Genomic DNA, 6,000 nt, shown 5'->3' with positions numbered 1-6,000 from the left:
AGGCTATCAGTTCACAACACTTGGCAAACATTTGGGTATGTTATGACTAATGAATCACTGATTACTTTTGTTAGAGTTTGGGCCCTCTATGTTAAGCATCATCTGACTAACTGAATCAAGTCTGTCAGAAGAGTCTTTAGAGTCCGTTAGAAATACTGTTTCTTAAATAAGGTGAAACACAAGATCAATCATTTTGTTATTTATATCTTCTATCTTCTAGAAAAACAGTAGGTTTATAATTTTCAGTTCAACAGTAATAATGCCATCAATAATAATGCTATAGAAAGCTACTCATCTTAAATTTTTAATACCTGAAAGTTGTTCATCACAAAAGTTGTTCCTTTAGAGGGAACAGCATATTCATGTGCATTCTAGTAAGCTGACAAATTCCTGAGTAAGCAGAAATTGGGTTTTACTTTAGATACATCAGTGTTTTATGCTGAATCTTCATTGTATCTTCTAGTATATCTTTTCTAGTATATCTTCTCTCTCCTTCACAAGTTGTATTTTTAATATTTTCCTTGTATGAGCATTCTCTTCTTCTTTTATTTTTTTTCCCTTTCCTATTCAATTCTATTTTCTTATAAGCCGGTTTGAATTTTGGCTCTCAGGATCCTATTTATCATCAGCCAGCCAATCTTGCCAAACAACAGGAAGCAAGGGGTATGTTTAGTGGAAGCACGTGCCATATTGCTGTACTCATAAATCACATGAGGAAGATAAAAAGGCCAGTCTCTTTTTCAGTCACTGAAAGTACTCTCTGGTTCACTTGCAGTATTTGGTAGGTTCATTTACAGGTTCATTTGGTATACTGGGTGGTAGGCAGTGATCTTTAACATGTGTCCATTCCAAGACTACTATGAAAAGAACACAATTTTTCAGAAGTAGTGGCTGAAAGATTGTCTTTATTCCTCTGTTGTGAAAGTATACCCAGGACAGACATAGGAATATATTCTCTCTCCTCAAATTGTCTTTTCTAGCCTGCTAATTTAATCAGGAATTTGTTAGGACATGTGCAGATTTCAGAGTGTGTCTATGTGCTGATTGTTCAAGTTACCAGCTCTATATATAACATGATCTTTATCAACACGACGTCTGTCCTTCTGAAACTGTATTTCCCCTTTTTGTACTAGCAAACTTCACCTTGCTGTTACATTTCTATTCAGTCCAAACCACTTTTTAGCCATCTTCTCGGTCGGTGTGGCCTCAAAATATACGCCTGTATTAGTAGAGTAGTATTAGAGAGATTTGTAAAACACTGATTATTTTTACTGATAGAGCAATATAATCTAACCAGGATCAGCTAGCACTTTCCTGAAAATCTGTGGGCATGAGGAGGTGGAATTCCCCTGGACAGCCTGGATTTGGTGGTTCAAACAGCTGAGAATCTCCTTGTCAACTGTTTTCGGGCTGGTTTGGCCTGGTTCCATGACAACTAGGGCAGGGGTCCCACAAACCCATGCCCTGGAAAAGGGGAAGGGTGAAAGGGAAGAAGGAAAAGGGGGATGGGTCTAAAAACAGAACAGCGGCAACAATCTGAGAAGGAAAGCTAGTTTACTAAACAAGATATTGGAATGCAAAGTAACACAGTATAATACAATAGAACTGGAACTGAAGCTAATAAATCAAACAAATTGAGAAAGGGAGTGTCCAAAAACTGGAGGCCTTAAGCTAAATGCTGAAGGTGAGATGGCTAGTGAGCACCCGCTGCTGGGTCAGTCCGAAAGGATTGGTTCTGGTCTTCCTCAAAATATAGTTAAGGAATTCTCATTGTCTGTCAAAAAAATACATAAGCCCAACAGAACATCAGCCTTCCACAACTGTAATACTGAGAATCTACAGCACTTCTGATCTTTATACTTGTTAGACTTCCCAGCAATACTTATTTTGCACCACATGTAATAGCATCAACATTCAAACTGGACACAAATTTATAAGAAAAAAAAGAAAAGAAAAAATGTAATTAAATCATTAAGAACGGCTAACTTTAGTTAAGATTTTAGTTCTGTAGAAATCATAGAGATTCTGCTGCCAACTCCTGTACAATCCCAGAACATCTTCTGGGCTGGCATAAATTCCGGTGAGGTGGAAAACAGGTGTCAAATCCTTTATTAGTAACAAAACTGGAAGAAATGACCTGTAGGAGTTGGCTGAGCAGAGAACTTCAACAACGTTGCTACATGCTGACCTAACATTAAAATAGGTGATCCTTTCAGGGATGAACGAAAAAACAGCGTGTGAGTTAGACTCTCTTTACAACACTGAATCATCGTTCTCCTGATCTATTATAGCCTCCTTGTTTAAAGTTACACACACACTCACAAAGTTCTTCCAAACTTCACACTTCTGGATTTTCTTATAGTTTTGTGAGGAAAAAATGATCCCAGGCAAGTACTACATTTGAGCCCAGGCTTAATTTTTATAGATTATCAATATAAATATGAAATATATGTTTGTAATGGAAATTCTGACATAGCCTTAGCAATACTGCTGTATAATAATAAGATTTGTCATTTATGATCAGTTAAGGACAACTTTAAAACAGCTATTCTGAAAGCACTGTATTTCCACATACTTTAAAGCCATATCATAAAAGTTCCCCAAGTTTGTCAAATACCAGAAATTTTCTGCTTATTTACCCTTTAACAATGATCTAAGCTTCTGACATATAATAATTTCTCATGTCTCACTTCAATCAAAATGATTTGAGTGAAAAACTATCAAAGCAGGTTTGGGAAGACTGCAGTGTTTTTAATAATGCATTTACAATTGCTATATTGTTTTAAAATCTACAGAATACAAGTGGGTTTAAAATAGATATGTGCCTAAATTCATGATCAAAGCAAGAATACAAAACAAAAAAAGATTGTTTAGCTGAAGGCTATTTTAAAAATGTTTCATTCTAAATGTTTCAGTGAGTGAATTAATACCATTTTGTGAACGCAGTTGGTTTACTCTAGTGTAATTGAATTTGCTTGTTAATCTGTTTCCAAAAGGTGTTTAGAAATACAGCTGTACAAGCAAATGGAATCTTTCAAAAATTAATATTGATGAAGATTCAGATTTTCTTATTCCCAAAGGAATGTTTGAATTTTACTCTAAATCTTTAAAAAGATTTTTTATCTTGCTTGTTGCGTATGTTAGTGATGTGGGCTGCTTATTAATCAATGTTTAACAATGTAATTACAGCCGGTTTTATTCTTACCAGATAACACAGATTAATAAATGACCTGCAGCTAGTGAAGTGTGTAGAAAGGGTAATGAATTCCTTCCATCAGCACATTAATTTATTAGTAATAAACAAAGAGTATGATGAATTAGAAGAATTTGCAGTGTTTTTGAATATTGCAACAAAATTTCCAGATGAAAGCATTTAATCATGCAGTTTTTATTCGTTTATTCCAGTTTGTGTGTTGTACTGTGCTGGGATTTGCCTTTCTGAGCTGCATTAACCAGTCATTTAAAGCTAGGTTTCCTCAGTTTTGCATCACTATATGTTGTCTCAGCTCATACTTTTACACACCCATTTTACCCATCACTGAAGGTGTAACTTTGACGTGAACTAGCTAAATTCATTCCATAGAGCAAAACAACTCAATGAAGGTACTGCCGAATTAGTCCTGTCTCTAAACCGGCCGTAACAGCATGAAATTCCTTTTGAAAAAGATGTGCAATTGCAGGTAGAAAGAAGCAGTTACTGAAGCAGCCTGACTAATGTGACCTAACTGTCAGTTAAGTGGGGTTATCAAGCGCATCTGCATGCTAGAGAGACATAACGGCTAAAGCCATAAGCAAGTGTCACTTTTAAATAATCTTGTTTTTTTAGCCTCCTTATGAACCTTCCTGGCTTTCCATCATTTAGTTACAGACAGACACCTTTTGAAATTAAAGTTACATTTGAAAAGAGATGTCAAAAGCTTTTCAGGGAGTTGGATAATTCCCAATGAACAGTAAAAGTGAAAGAGAGAAAAGTAGAAAAGGCATGGATAACACACCATACCCAATGGCAACAACATAAATTATTTCAGACAGTAACAGAACCATTAGGTGGCTGTCACAGTCACCTCACACACTTCACAGAAGCTCCAGTGCAGCACGCAGCCTTGCCATTTGGTGGCTGTACTCCTGCTCCTCCCCTCCCTTGAGCTGCCTCCTCCTCAGCAGAGGAGGTCAGGAGGAAGGTGAGCTGCACTCCTACTCTTTTTTCATACTTCTAATTTCTATTTTGAAACTGAGCCATAACAGTGAGCATGTCCACTTGTGTAGACCTGCCGTGCCCTTAGATGAGACAGGGTGCTGTATGGGAACAGGCAGTACTGTGTCTCAGCAAGGATGTGCAGAAGACAGTTCTGACATCCCCATCCTGCTCCAGGTTACTGTCTCAGCAGCACAGCAGATGTCCTGGGAACAAGTCCCAGCCTCCTGGCAACATTAGAGTGGTGGGAAAGTGAGAAGCTGGTGAGAGAAGAGATGCAGAGAGGGTTCTCCATTCCCACAGAACCCCGCAGAAATCTGATTTAAAAAAGGAAAAAAAAAAAATCATGTATTAACCAGATGCTTGATATTATGTATTTCTTTAAAATAATTACAGTTTGAAAGATTGAAGTGGTATAATTTACTGTTAACAGGTGGATAGAACGTTCACATCAGGTAATCTGAAGTGTCTGCAGAGGGATATTAGAAGAGCTCCAAACCTACAGTGCTTTGACCAGCATCCAGCCCTATTGCGTAAATGCTTCTAAATCCTGCGCTGACTTCTGTGAGAATTTCATACATGGAGGGATTGCAAGAGTGACTCTCGAAGTGACACAGTGACAGAAGCACATCCAGGGGGAATCTGAGGGCATGTCTAAAGGGAATCTGCAAGCAAAAATCTCTGGGACTGTGTAAGCTATGGCTAAAAATAAGCCTAGATTTCAGGAGGTTAGAATATGCTGTAATGAATTATGTAACTGGCGTGAATTCTTGCCAAAAAGCCCCAAGTAGCATAATGTTGTTGCAATTATGGCAATTCACAGGAGGTAAGGAACTGGCCCTCTGTACACACTATTGCATGCATGAAACTATATTATCCCTACGTTCTATTTATCTAAGACTATTGAATTTATGAGGAAATTATGTATGCAGACACATACACATGCATATTTTACAAATAAATGTACTGAAAAGTCAGCCTGAAGAGATACGGTTGCAGTACTTGTTTCGAAAGAAAAGGATCTTAATCTCCCAGTGAATCCAAATTCAGATGTGGCTCTTGCCAGCTGACAGCAGTTACTCACAGGTACAGTAGAGGCAGTGCAGACTTAAAGCTATGTACTGATTTCAGCTGGAAGGAATGTGACAAACTATGCCATTTTGCTGAGCCTGATTAAGCACCTAAAATCCAGCTTAATTATGCTACAGCTGGTCATAAGTAAGGCACGTTATATGGCAGGACAATGGGGCTGGATTGGAGTTAAATCCCTGGAGTATCTATTTCTGCATGAGAGAGGAACTCCTTTGCAGAGGTATGCTATAAGACAGCCTTCAGTGCAAATTGAAGCAAGGGGCAAAGCTGGAGGCAGGAGTGGGCCGAGCAGGCAGAGATTGAAGCCAGTGCTGTAGGCCATCAAGCAGCCTTAGGAGTGTGCCACCATTTATCCAGGCCCCAGAGCACTCAGATACACGGAGGGCACGTTCAGCTCACAGAATCAGAGGGACGGGAAGGTGGCAATGCTCGCCTCAGGCTCCCGTGCTCCTTGGCTGTAAATCTTAAGAGGCTCACTACAGGGTGCTTCGCACAGCAACATTCATTGAGAGCTCCATGCCCTTTTTGGGAAAAACAAAACTCCCACTACCCGTATGGGATGATTAGGAAGATGTATATGTTAACACAGCAGAAGGAAAATGTAGTGCAGTTTCTTTGTTTTTTGTTATTGTATTTTTTTCTCCCAGAGTTCGTGAAGCTGAATATCCTTGGCAGATGCCCTGATCTGGAAGACTTCGACTCTTTTATTATTT

This window comes from Cyrtonyx montezumae, unplaced genomic scaffold, assembly GCF_038088225.1.
Source record: "Cyrtonyx montezumae isolate F1298 unplaced genomic scaffold, pur_monq_1.0 scaffold_13, whole genome shotgun sequence".
Classification (NCBI taxonomy): Eukaryota; Metazoa; Chordata; class Aves; order Galliformes; family Odontophoridae; genus Cyrtonyx; species Cyrtonyx montezumae.
This window is presented reverse-complemented; position numbering follows the sequence as displayed.